The following is a 14,360-nucleotide window of genomic DNA, read 5'->3' on the forward strand; positions in this document are numbered from 1 at the left end:
AGGAGACACTGAATCTTTCTTTAACTATTCAGGATTTTTCAGTCTCAGGGTCATCTTTCCTAATAACAATTATCATAGTATACTAGCACAGATATTAATTAGTCATTTGGGCAATAAGCATTTATTAAGTGTCTACTGTATGCTAGGCACCGTGTTAAACACTAGGAACATAAAGAAAAGCAAAGGAGAGTCCCCGTTCACAAGTAACTCACAGTCTAATGGGGAAGACAACATGCAAACCACTATACACCAACCAGATGTATACAGGACAAGGCTATAAGAATAAGCTAGAGGGAACTAACACTAAGTGGGGTTAGGAAAGGCTTCCTACAGAAGGTGGGATTTTAGCTGGAACTTGAAGGAAGCCAGGAAATGGAGACCAGGAGGAAGAGTATTCCAGGAATGGAGGACATCCAGTAAAAATGCCCACAGTGTGGAGATGGAGCATTTTGTATGAGAAACAGCAAGGGTGCTAGTATCACTGGATAGAAGAGTATATGGGAGGAGTGAGTAAGACGTAAGAAGACTGGAAGGGGAAGGAAGGTCAGGTTACAAAAGGTTTTGAATGCCAGATAGAGGATTTTATATTTGATCCTGGAGGTAATAGGGAGCCACTGGAGTTTATTGGGGAGGGTGACATGGTCAAATCTGTGCTTTGACAGATGAATGAAGAATGGATTGCAATGGGGTGAGACTTGAAGCAGGGAGACTAACTTAGTAGGGTTTTGCAGTAGTGCAGGAGTGAGGTAACAAAGGCCTACATAAGGGTGGTAGCAATGTTAGAAGAGAAAAGGGGGCGTATGTGAGAGATGTTATCAAGGTAAAATCAACAGAGATTGGAAACAGATTGGGGGATGAGAGTGTGAGGAGTTGAGAATTATTGAGGAGTAAGATTGTCAGCCTGGGTGACTGAGAAGATGGTGGTGCTCTTGACATTAATAGGGAAGACAGAAAGAGGGGAGAGTTTGGGGGGAAAAGATAATAAGTTTATATTTGGAATATCCAGTTTGATGTCCCAGCAGTTAGGGACATGAGATGGCAGAGAGACTAGGCCTGGCTAAGTAGAACTGGGAATCATCAGCATAGACACGACATCTGAATCCACGATAGCTAATGAGATTGCCAAGTGAAACAGTATAGAGGGAGAGAAGAGGGCCCAGAACAGGGCCCTGGGGGATATCCATGGTTAGCAGGCATGACCTGAAAGAGCCAGCCAAGGTAACTAAGAAGGAGCAGTCAGATAAGGAGGAGAACCACAACATAATAGTGTCACAAAAACCTAGAGAGAAAAGACCATCAAGGAGAAGAGAGTGACTGACAGTGCCAAAGCCTGTGGAGAGGTCAACAAGAAGGAGGACTGAGAAAAGGCCATTGGATTTGGCAATTATGCAATCACTGGTAACTTTGAAGAGAGCAGCGGTGGTTGAATAATGAGGTCAGAAGCAGATTATTGACACATCCAACACTACATAATTTACAAAAAGCTTTCTAGATATTGTCTTCATTTAGCCTCCCAGAAACCTCATGAAATAGGTGGTGGAAATATTAATATTCCCATTTTAAAGTGAGAAAACTGAAGCTCAGAGCTATTAAATAACTTGCCCAATATCACGTGGCCAGTAAAGAGCAAAAGCAGAACTAAACCCCAAGTCATCTTATTCCAAATCTAGTCTTTGTAGATGTAGAAGATCTAGCTGTGTGGGATATGCTAATGATGTCTATCCAAATGATCTTGCCATTTGTAATTTCTAGTCATTCTATGTATTCTCTGCTCTGTATCTGTTCATACATATCTTTTCATGTTTCTCTGAAATCTTCATATTCTTCAATTCTTACTATATAATAATATTCCATTATATTCCTATACAATAATTTCTTTTAGTCATTCCCTAACTGATGGGCACGCACTTTGTTTCCATCTCTTTACTACCATAAATAATGATGCTATTAATATTTTGACTTATGTTGGATCTTTGCTCTTGTCTTTGACTTTCTCATTCCTTTAAAAAAATATAAAAAGCCAGTGATATCACAGTATGTTTAAATGTACGTGGGGAGGCAGAAGAAGAGGAAAGGAGAAAGGAAGGGGAAAAAAAGAGGGACAGACAGACAAGAGACAAAAAGATAGACTGGCCTTTTGTCATAAAAGGGAAATGCTACTTTCTTGACTTCATTCAGTTGGGTTCCAGTAATATCCGTGTCTCAGTGCAATAACAATAACACTGATAATCATTTTATACATTTCCATGTATATTATATTATACAAATAAAATTATATAACGTGTTTACATGTGAAACAGTGATACAGTTAATAAAACTATTGATCTTGGAGACCCAGCTCCAATACTCACTAGTTGTGTGACCCTGAACAAATCACTTAACCTCTCTGAACCTCTTTCTTTATCTGTAAAATGGGGATAATAATATTTATACTATCCACCTTATAGGGCTGTTGTGAGGAGAGTGCCTCATAAATCTTAAAGCTCTACATAAGCCTTGCCCTTTAAGTTTTTATTATGATTACACACATGGTGGTTCATGCTTGAGGGATTTATCATGTTGCCTTGGGATAAAAGAGTAAACCATCTGCACGCTTGGGCATTCAAACTGAAAACAAGTGGGCCTGACTTGCAGCATAAAGTTGGTATCCCTCTTAAATTTCAGACTCCACTGGGGCTTTAAAATGTTGTGTTTCAAGGTGGAGAGATCCACAACAAACAACAAGGAATGACTGATGTAGACCTTTCCTAAGGTCACTTTAGGTACCAATAGGGCAGGATAAAAGAGGTTGAGTTGTTTCTCTCCCACAGTGCAGAAAGGGCCCAAAGTTGGGTTGTTTTGTTTTGTTTATAAATGTCACCATTAAACAAGTAGTTTAATCCACTTGCTGGGAGACCTGAAGTTATGAATGAGACATTCACACTCCTATTACAATTACTGTTGCTTTGCTCATGGCTTCGATTCCCTCCCCAACCCAGCCTTTCCCCAGAGAAACTCTGCTAATCACATGGCCGACATTCCAGCTTCAATCGAGACCCACTAGAAACCAATTTCTGATTTTCCCTACACTAAAACCATCATTTAATCTATAGACATCAATTCCAGTGGCCTACATTCTTCTTCCCCCTGCTGCCCCCCCGCCACCCCCTTCTCATGCCAAGTTGACAAGGAACCTAAGACACTACTAGCTTTTTGCCACACTTGCCAAATATGAAAATCATTTACGCAGTGGCCCAGGATGGAAATGGCTTCCATGGGACCCTAGGTCTGCTGATATTTGACCCTCTCTTACCTCAAGAAGCCTGGTTCAGAGTAGTCAATGAATTATGGGTCAGAATTCTATTACTAGCAAGTCACATGCCCTGGCTATTTAAATTCTCTCTTTGTATAAATATATTCAAGAGTGTAAAAAAGCAAGCCTTTTCTTTTTCATGTGGATGAAACACCCAGGAGAAGGAACATCAAAAGCCCCTTTTCCACTCCAGACTAGGCAGTGGCAGCTGAGACTGTTTCCACTACAAAAGGCACAGCTCAGAAAGTTGAGTAGGAGGGGCCATCTGTAGGAGAGAAAGGATAGTTCAGGTGTTCCTCCCTTCCTGGTGGGCTCCAGGCTGAGACCACCAGACTCCTGTTGCTGAGGTCAGGAATCGCCATCAGAAGGTAAATCAAGTCTTTTACTGCCACATTAGTAGCATTAGTCACTACTAATGTGGGCTGGATATGAACCAGCAGTCTAGAAGGCAAAGCCTCCAAAGAGCAGCCCCAAACCCCTGAGCCATCCAGTCTGCCCCCAGCCCAGCTTGCTGACATTTTTATTTGCTGGCATTTACAATGTTGCAGCAGTTCAGCCCGCTAACATGGCTGCTTCCTCTACGTCTACCACTTTGAGATCAGCACAAAGGGAAACCACTGCTCTGGAGTTAGCAGCTCTCGTGGCAACGGTAAAGCCTGTTCCAGAGCCAGAAAAATAGCTTTTTTCCTTCTTTGCAAATTCTATTTTAGTGAAAATAGGTATGTGTGTGCATATACTGTGTGTGTCTGTCAGTCGACAGCATTTATTAAGCACCTAATATATGCTAGGCATTGAGGATACAGAGAAAAGCAAAAAAAAAGAAATAGTCCCTGTTCTCAAGAAGCTCACAGTCTAACGGGGGAGGCAACATGCAAACAACCATGTCCAAACAAGATATAGACAAGATAAGTAAGAAATAATCAACGGAGAGAAGACACTAGCATTAAAGGGGATGGGGAAGGCTTCCTAAAGAAGGTGGGACTTTACCTTCATATGTATACACACACATAGAGACACACAGAGACACACAGAGTTCCCATTAAGGTATATGTAAAGTTTGGGGCTATTTTCACTCTTCCACAATGTCTCAGATAACTCATGTCTTCACAACTTGCGGTCTTGGCAACTGGCCAAGTCAATGGTTCAAAGTAATATTTGGCTATTGGACAAGAGAAGATGATTTTTACATTATACACAAAGTGTCGCTTAGATGCCTTGGGATTACATTCCCATTTTCATTCAGAAGGTTATATGATTACCTTTGAAAGCAGAGGTTCTTAACCTTTTTATTTATTTATTTGCATCACAGACCCCTTTAGCAACCTGGTATAACCTACAAATCTCTTCTCAAAATAATGCTTTTAAATGAATAAAATAAAGATTATAAAGAAAGCTATGCATATTGAGATACAGTTACCAAGGCATTTTTTTTAAAAACTTCACAGACCCCAGGTTAAAGAACTGCTGCTCTAAAGAGTAAGCAAAAGCAGAAATTCAGTTCAACATGTGTATTAAGTACCTTCGGTGGAGGATAGAAGGGCCTCTGCCCTCAAGGAGCTTACTCTTCTACTTTGGGGATACAACAAACACATAGATGAATACATATAAAATATTTAAAATTTAAAATAATACAAAATAAGATCCCTAACAGCCCTAACTTGTCAAATTTTCATGAGCTACCAAGAAGGAATTTAAAGGCATTTTTCCTTGTGGATCCTTTTTTTTGTATCTCATTGTGCTTCATCTTTATCTTTTTTGGAATGCTTCTGGTTTAAAAGAGTTGATTTATCTCTATTTTACATGGAGACTTCAGCCAGCCCAAAGACTTGCTCTCCACTGGCATGCAAAAGAAACCATATTTGGTCAATTCAGTTTCTTTTCCCTTTTTTTCCTGTTCTGGGTTTATAATTGTCAGGAACAGCTGTGTACATTGCCAATCACCTTCCAAAAACTAACAGGCCTCCAACAGACAAAACATCTATTCTGCTACTAAATTTGTTTTTAATTATATTACAAGCAGAGGGGGAAAAAATGCCTCAGCTGTTAACACTTGCTCAGTAGGGCCAACAGTAGACATAGAGCAGACATTAGGAAATAGTTCAAAAAAATTTTGTAGTTTGTCATGATTTAATAGCAGATATTTCTGGCTTTGAGTGAACTCTGCAATATCCCTGTGCGACAGGATAAATGATCGTCTACCACTATTAATTTTAGGTCATAATGTCTGAAATGCTGCTGCAAAAATAAATGCAGTATTTTCACTTTATTTGGTCAGGTAAATACTAAACTATTTTGTCATAATAACTTTACAACACTGTGTTTCACCTTGTCTTGCCTTGACTGCTGAAGGTAATAGGGCCTGTTTTATTATGCCCATAAATTGAGTCAATTGACTTATCCTTATATCCTGTTTCCTGAACTTAACGAGAGATTCTGCATCATTAGGAAAACACATCATCCTACAGCAGGATCAAAAGCAAAGGAAGCCTGATAATAAGTCATTTTGATTTCAGGGAATGTTTGCCAGGCAAACTTTCAATATTCTGGCAAAAAGTAAAACAAATAGCTGGCTTTGGAAGGAGCCTTTTGCTGACCGCTTTGCTTGGGCTGGAAGCGTCCCAGAAGGTTCCACCAAAAAAATTCCGATTCTGGCTGAATGTAGGGCATGTCTAATGAATCTGAATATTCAAGGGGCTTAAAGGACAAGACCACAAACCAAAATACCAACTATTAGTACAAATTCTACTTAAGAGATATTCTCATTTTGTTGCAATCTCTTAAGTTATTCAAATTAGCTATTTTAATACTTAATAACTCATATTTATGTGGCATTTAAAGTTTTATAAAGCACTTTTTCACAATTACCCCATGAAGAAGGTATTATTATCACCATTTTGCAGATTTAGAAACTGAGTCTCTGAGGCTCCAAATAGTCAAATCACTTGTCCATAATCTCACAGTTAACAAGGTATCAGAGTCAGAGTGCAAACCCAAATCTTCCAACTCTGAGCCTAGTATCTTTTCCATTAGATCACAGTGATTCTCCAGGTTAATTCTCTATTCATATAGCAAACCAGATCTGTTCATTTTGGCCATCTTAATGATTAGTGCAGATGAACACATGATAAATTCTTTTGGGGCCTTGTCATGAAGACAGCCAGGATGATTGAGCTCCCCATGGTGGACTACAGTTGAAAAGCTACGTTTATGTCAGGCTTCCCGCGACCAGGCTCCCATCTAATCCTGAGAGGTTGACAATAGCAATAAAACCAGAAACCTGAATCTCAAAGTCTCTGGGGATGTTTTGATCCCCCTTCATACTTCGCTATTCATCTAAAAAAAGTAGCAAAAAATGACAGTGAGAAAGCTCAATCTGAAACCAACAAGGCCTCTATAAATCCTAAAGGGCTAGTCAGTCTCGGTGGGGCTAATCAGACAGACTTTGTTCTTGTCTAAAAGACAGAAACCCTAGAGGTAATTAGGTGGCACAGTGGATAGAGTACCAGTCCTGCAGTCAGGAGGACCTGAGATCAAATCCAAGCTCAGACTAGCTGTGTGACCCTAGGCAAGTCATTTAACCCTGATTTCCTCCCCCCCCCCAAAAAAAGACAGAACCTTTTTACAGTTGTTAGAGCAGTCAGTCAGTCAATAAATATATATTAAGCATTTAGTATATACCAGGCACTGTGCTAAGCACTAAGGAAATACAAATAAAAGCAAAAAAAAAAAAAGACAGTCCCTGCCCTCAAGGAGCTTATATTCTAATGAGGAAGACAATACATAAAAAGGAAGCTGAAAGAGGCGGGATGGGGGGAAGGGAGGTGGAAAATAAGGCAACCAGAGGGGAGTATATTCTTAAAAAAAAAAAAAGTCTACAATGTCATCTGGTAAGAAATGAAACCATGCTAGTCTGAGTATCCTCTTTAAATCGAGGTCCTGGGAAGAGCCATCTAATCAGAGGGAGAGGCTTAAGGGGAAGAAGGTACAGTTATCCCTTCCATATCACAAAGGTTAGTGGCATGGTAGCCCCTGCAATCTGGAAAATCCACAAAATTTTTTGGCTCTCCCTTCATGCCAGAGAAGTCTGAATTATTACTGTATTAAAAGATAAAAGATGTTGATACTATAAATATATTTTACACGTTTCTGAGTTTCTAAATATTTTTTGTGTCATCTATGTGCCTTTGCATGTCATCTACGGTTTCTGCAAAACTCCCCAAAAGTCCCCTTTTAATTTCTTATGCTGACCTATGATATATTGAAACCGTGATGGGGGAAGGCGTGATGTGGAAGGGATAAATATACTTCCAACATGTGGATTCTCAGGCTAGGTGATCTTCCTGGATGAAGAGAGTTTGAGGGCATGGTAGAGAAGAAGCCCAGAGTGCAGCTGGTGTATGGTTTTAGGGGAGACATTCCAAAGTCCTGCTGAAGAGAGAGGTCCATGAATAGGAAAGTCCTCTTTCTGTCATCAGATAATTTGTGCGAATAGTACTACTCCAGCAGCATAGATCCTTGAAATTTCATCAGAAATTTGCTTAAATTATGTGATAAGAATTACTCAGATCTGAGGTAAAAGCCTTTGTAGAAGCACCAACTCCATCCTGCTCAATGTGTCTTTTATATCCTGCAACAAGCCCACATCAGGCATCTGAGACGTTTCTTCCAGCTCTGGGACCATTTCCTATAGATGTTTTCTGGGTAGGGAAAATTGAAACCTGCACTACTTCTTTTTCTCAGTTTTGAATTTCTTCCTGGGCTTCCTGCTCCTTCAGCTGCCAAAACATCCCATTTTCCTCGTTGTTCAGCTCCACAAGACTTCGGACATCCTCCTCTTCATCACTCAGGAATCCATGTTCTGACATCACCTATCTTAGTTGCTATAGTCAGAGAATCTTGGGAGCTCTTTTGTATTAATTCTTTGAGTCCAGTCTTCATCCCCATAGAACTTCACAGACACTATTTGGGATTCTTGGACTAAGCCCTGTGCCTCTTCACCCTCGGTTTCACAATAACAAAGCTTGCCTCTCCAATCAAGCATTGTGATTCACCTCGTACTCAAGACCTCTGGCCTTAAGCTTCAGCAACTCCCATAAGAAACCAGTGACGAGGGGAAACAAAATCCCTACAGTCCCTAGGCACCGCATGAAGCAATATAAAAACTACCTCAGACTAGAAGCAATGTGGCATAATGGACAGAAAGATGGTCAAAGACCAGTGAAGATCTAAGTTCAAGCCCTGTTCCTGGCGCTACTGCCTGTGTGATCCTGGACAAACCAGCTGACCTCTCACTATCATAGGCAACCCTTTAAGACTAATAATTGCAGAGAAGGTAGCATCCTGCATTGGGAGGAGTTTCTTCACTGGGAGTTCTCTATATCAAAGAAATGACAAGTTTAGTCCTTAACCCCCAGCTTATGTTACATAGCCTTAGAAGGCAGTAGAGAGTTGAGCAGTCATCCAGTGATTCTGATCAATTTTGGTCAAAGTGGACAACTGGCCACTGCAATAAAGAATGTAAAGATCCTACAGCATCCCATATGGATAGTACTATATTGGGAACTATTCAAAATAAATGGATAGCCTCAATTCCTATCTGTGTATATCTGAAGGCTAGAGCAAACACTAGCTAAAAATAGCACAAAAGAGAAGAACAATTAGGAAAATATATTAATTAGAATTTTATTGATATGCATAATGTTGAGAGCAATCATTTCAGTAATCAATGGGATCAACCAATGAGAGCCTGTTGTTCTTCAGTTGTGTCCAACTCTTCATGACTCCATTTGGGGTTTTCTTGGAAAGATGCTGAAGTGTTTTACCACTTCCTTCTCCAGCCCATTTTACAGATGAGAAAACTGAGGCAAACAGGGTTAAGTGACTTACCCAGGGTCACACAGCTAGTGAGAGTCTGAAGCCAGATTTGAACTCAGGAAGATGAGTCTTCCTGACCCCAGGCTGGCACTCAATCCACTGCACCACCTAACTGCCCTTAAAACTCTAGTACGTCAAATACTACATCAATCCAGCTAATTGGGCAAATGGCAGGTGTCATGGCAAATCTAAGCTCCTTAGGAGACCAAGTTCCCTGAGTATCAGGTTCATGAATGCAAAGACTGGTAGAGGAGATAGTGCCCAATCTTCCCCATGATACTGGAGAAAGTGGCCAATACTGTGAACATTACATAGCCAGGTAAATGCTTCCTGGAAACCATTTCATCAAAAACACATTGAAATTGAATTAAAATACATTTTTACTAAGATGTGTACAGTGTAGACATGGTATTTTGTGTTCTAATTCCAATTAAATATTATTATATGTGCCCATTTCTTTACATAGCAACATAGCTTTATAACTGTTTTGGTGGCAATTACAGTAGATTGGATACTGATACTAACAATCAGTAGATAGTCAGATGCTATCCAGAACCTCAGCTGGAATCACAAGAGGTACATGGTCCTAGAGCCTCAATCAAACAGCATTCATATATTAAGCACCAACTTGGTTCCAGGCATTGTACTCACTAGCCTCAGAGAATACAAAGCCAAAAATAAAACAATCTCTGTCTTCAAGTAGCTTACTTTCTATAGAGTCTAGATAATTTCACCAGGAATTCTGAGCTCCTTGGGGGTCAAGGCCAGCTCCTCAGGGAGCAAGGGTAGCATACGAGTTGTCCACAGAGCTCCAAAGGGCTCCACCTTGGCAATCTCTTCATTTCATTTGACTTCTTGGCTGTTGACATTTATGGGTCTTGAAATAGAGTTTCCACATTTTCTGCTCTTAAATTCAGGATCAGAATTCACTTGGCTGTTTTTCTTATGTTTCTTTGTAGGGAGAGGGGTCAGTGGGTTGTGTGGGGACGGGGCAGGGGGAAGAGGGGAGATGGCTCATCTCTTCTACCAGTTTCTTTGATTCCAGGGATAACACAGTAATAATTTAAAGTACTGGGGACCACTAATCTCCAGCCTCAAAGGAAGCAGATAAAATCAGACCTTGATAAAGAAACTGACTGACCCTTCAGTGATTTTCTCTGCTGAGAAGAGGAACCATTGGAGTGGAGCAGCAAAAGCATTGTAACTGGGGGGTCATTTATCCTGGGTTTGAATTCTGAGGAAATGGCTACTAGTGGCTCCCCCTCCAGTGCAACTTTGGGCAAATTACTCACCCTCTCTGGGCCTCAGTTTCTTCATCTGTAGAATGAAGAATTGAACTAGATTACCTCTGATCCCTTCAATTCTAACTCCTATTTCTTGGTGTTGGGAGATAATGGACGTGGTTCCTGCTTCCCTGAAGTGAAGACCCTAGTACAAGTTTACATAATTTCTCTGGGGTGGGGTCGGGGGATGGATGGAGGTTCTTACCTGAGAACTAACAGAGCCAGTCATTGTTATCTCAGAAGACAAAACTGGGCAAGATTTCAATGACTGAGGGAGTACAGGTATAGGTTTGGAGGTGTCAGGGCTCTGTCCTGGCTCCTCTTCTTTTGTCCCCCGATACCAGTGATGTCAAACTCAAATAGAAACAGATCCCTACCAGCCTCCCAGATATTGACTTAGAAAATCACAAATTAATATTATCTCTGTTGTTACCATATTTTCATTTATTTTGTAAAATATTTCTCAATCACATTTTTATCTGGTTCAGGGCATACTGGGGAATCTTGCCAGCCTCTTACAGAAGAGCCATGAGTCTAACACCTCTGCTCTATGCTATTTCACTTGATGATCTCTCCAACAACCATGGATCTCTATCATCTCTGTGCTGATGATTCTCAGATGTGATCATCCAACCCTAATCTCTCTCCTTACCCCCAGGCTCACATTTCCTACTACCTATTGGACATCTCCATCTTGATGTCTCATACACATCTTAAACTCAATGTGTCCACAGCTAAACTCATTATCTTCCCCCTACAAAAAAATAAAATTTAAAATCTGCAAAAACAAAAACCTCCCCTCTTCTGATCTTCTCTATTACTGTCGAGGATGCCACTATCCTCCCAGACCCCCAGGCTTGCAACTCAGGCGTCATGCTCGACTCCTCTCTCACCACCTATATCCAATCTGTTCCCAGATACTGTTGACTTTACCTTTATAATATCTCTCAAATATGCCTTCTCTCCTCTGACACTGCCATCCCCCTAGTGCAGACCCTCACCTCCTCATGCCTGGACGATCACAATAGACCACTGGTGGGTCTGCCTGCCTCAAGTCTCTCACCACTACAATCCAGCCTCCACTCAGCTGTCAAATCAATCTTCCTACAGTGCAGGGCTGACCAGGTCCCTCTCCGACTCAATAAATCCCAGCCTCCCTCTCTCACCTTGAGGATTTGATATAAAAATCTTCTGTTTGGCATTCAAAGTTCCACGTAACACGAGTCTCTCCTCTCCAGTTTTCTCACACCTTACTTGCCCCCTTACGCTCTGAGATCCTCCTTGTTGTTCCTCACACAAGATTCTCCATCTCCCAACTGCATTTTCATTGGCTGTCCCCCCTGCCTAGAATACTCTCCATTCCGCATCTCTGCCTTCTGGCATCCCAGGCTTCCTTTGACTCCCAGCTAAAATTCCACCTTCTTCAAGAAGTCGTTTCCTACACCCTTAATTCTAGCTTCTTGTTCAGCCATTTTTCAGACATGTCCTACTCTTCATTGATAATCTTCAATTTATCCTTGTATACCATCATTTGTCTGTTGTTTCCCTAGTTTGACTGAGAGCTCCTCGAAAGAAGAGACTGTCTTTTGCTGTTCTTTGTATTCCTGGTGCTTAGCAGAGTCTGTGGCACATTAAAGGCATTTAATAAGTAGGTGTTGATTTGATTTGACTTTTCTAGGTTTTAGGGGAAAGAGGGATTTTTATAGACTCACCATCAACAAAGACAGAAAGTCTCTTAAACGAGGCTTATTTCAGAGGCTTGGGCTTCTATCACCTAAGAAATATAGAGAGAGCAGTGTTCCAAGGTCTAGATGACATAGATAAGGCTTCCAAACTCCATAGAAAACAGAATAGGCAAATGCAGTAGGCATCCAAGGCTGTGGTTCACAGGAACCAAGTTTTCCTGAGCCCAGTATAATTGGAGTCAGCTCCTGGCTTCGGTGATGGGAACCAGCAGAGAATCTAGAAGGTCAGTGTAGGAAGACACCTAATAGCTCTCCACTTATTCCAGCCAACAGTACTGAGACAGAGGAGCAGAGAGAGGTGATGGACAATGTGTCACCTCCCTAAAGACTATTAACTGGTGCAGAGAAGTTGCAGAAGGCGAACCATCATCCTCAACTGTTTGTGCTTCTCTTTTCCACCTTCATCTTCATAGGACTTCGCAAACTGTTGCTCAGGACTCCTTTTAATGTAGAGATTTTTAACTTGGAGCCCAATAAATTTGTTTTTCTAATAGTTTGATAAGTGTGTTTCAATATAATTGACTTACGTTGTAATCCTACGTATGTTGTTTTATGCATTTAAAAACATTATCCTTGGGGCAGCTAGGTGGCACAGTGAGTAGAGCACTGGCCCTGGAGTCAGGAGGACCTGAGTTCAAATCTGGCCTCAGACACTTGACACACTTACTAGCTGTGTGACCTTGGGCAAGTCACTTAACTCCAATTGCCCTGCCTTGCCCCCTCCAAAAAAAACCCCACATTGTTCTGAAGAATCTAAAATGCCAAAGGACTATAAAACCCACAGAAAATATTGCTAAGTCCTGCTTTAATGACTCTTGGCCAAGCCCTCTGTGAATTCCATTTTGGTTTTGCTCTCACTTTTCCCCATCATCCCTCCTTTAGGAATCCTTAATTGTTCCTTATCACCAGGAAGTTGGGAAAGTTGTTCATCCTTCCTTTCAAAGAAGGCCTATGGCATCAAGAGAGTGATGAATTGACTTGCTGTATCAGTAAGGCAAGTGTCACAATACCGATGGTGACCATGAATATGCCTGTATAGTTCTATATCACAGAATACAAGAGACTCTCCATATAGAAGGCAGAAGAAGTAAAACACTTATTCAGACACCAGAGGATCAAATCCCAAAACCAATAAGTCCAATTCAACATAGCAACAATTATATCCCAAAACCAGTAAGCCTACTTTATCATAACAGCAAGGAACTTGAAACACAGTATCACAGCAGGGAGCTAAGCCATCTCATAACCTTCCTCTCTCCTGGGGACTTCTGTAAACACTTACAAATCCTAGCTGTCTGCTTGCCTGTGTCCTCTCTTCCTGAAGTTCTGAGAGAGCTTAAGGGCTACACTCTGAGTATAAATACCCTTCTTAGAGCTGGAGGGCTTTACAACCCTGGTGATCTAATTAGCAAAAGGGTGTGGGCCTTCCTACAAACAAACCTCTCCTAATCAAGCTTCCCTTAACTAGCTCCACTTGAGGCCTGTTAATGGGATTAATGGGCAGAGAAGACATTAACTCCACACTTGTGAGTGAATTGGATTGAAGTGTGGCAGAGTTGCCAGAGTCCCCAAAGAGAGCACATGAATCTGACACCACTGCCTTTCCTATAATTCCATCCAAAATGAAGCCAGCATTTGGTTGGGTAGGTCAGGGCCTAAAGGAGGGCACAATAAGTGGCATGGTAACAAGAAAGACGTAGGAGAAGATGGGACACAGAGTTCATTTAGCTAGACAGAAGCATAGAATATTAGTTTGGGCAGAGACTCTAGAGAACATCTAGCCAAACCCTCCTCACTTTCCAGATGAGGAAAGTGAGACACAGGAAAAGAGAAATGACTTACCCACAGCCACCCAGATGGCAAGTAGCAGAGATGAGATTCAAACCCAAATGCTCTATCCTGCACTAGTAGTATCCAAAATCCAGTCAACCAAAAGTCAAATCTGAAGAAGTTCACAAAGACCGAGAAGACTAGACTGGCACCTTACGTCTAAACGGGCCAGGGGTGAAGTCCAAAGGGATTGACTCTGGTAGTGAGGAGCATCCAGCTACTTTAAGGAGCCAGCTAGGTGGGAGATAATTCCTGCTGATTAGTAGCTGTGTGGAATGAATCACTTCACCCCTATGAGTCTCAGGTTTCTCCTCCATGACAATAATAATATTTGTG

This window comes from Trichosurus vulpecula, chromosome 2 (genome assembly GCF_011100635.1).
Source record: "Trichosurus vulpecula isolate mTriVul1 chromosome 2, mTriVul1.pri, whole genome shotgun sequence".
Taxonomy (NCBI): domain Eukaryota; kingdom Metazoa; phylum Chordata; class Mammalia; order Diprotodontia; family Phalangeridae; genus Trichosurus; species Trichosurus vulpecula.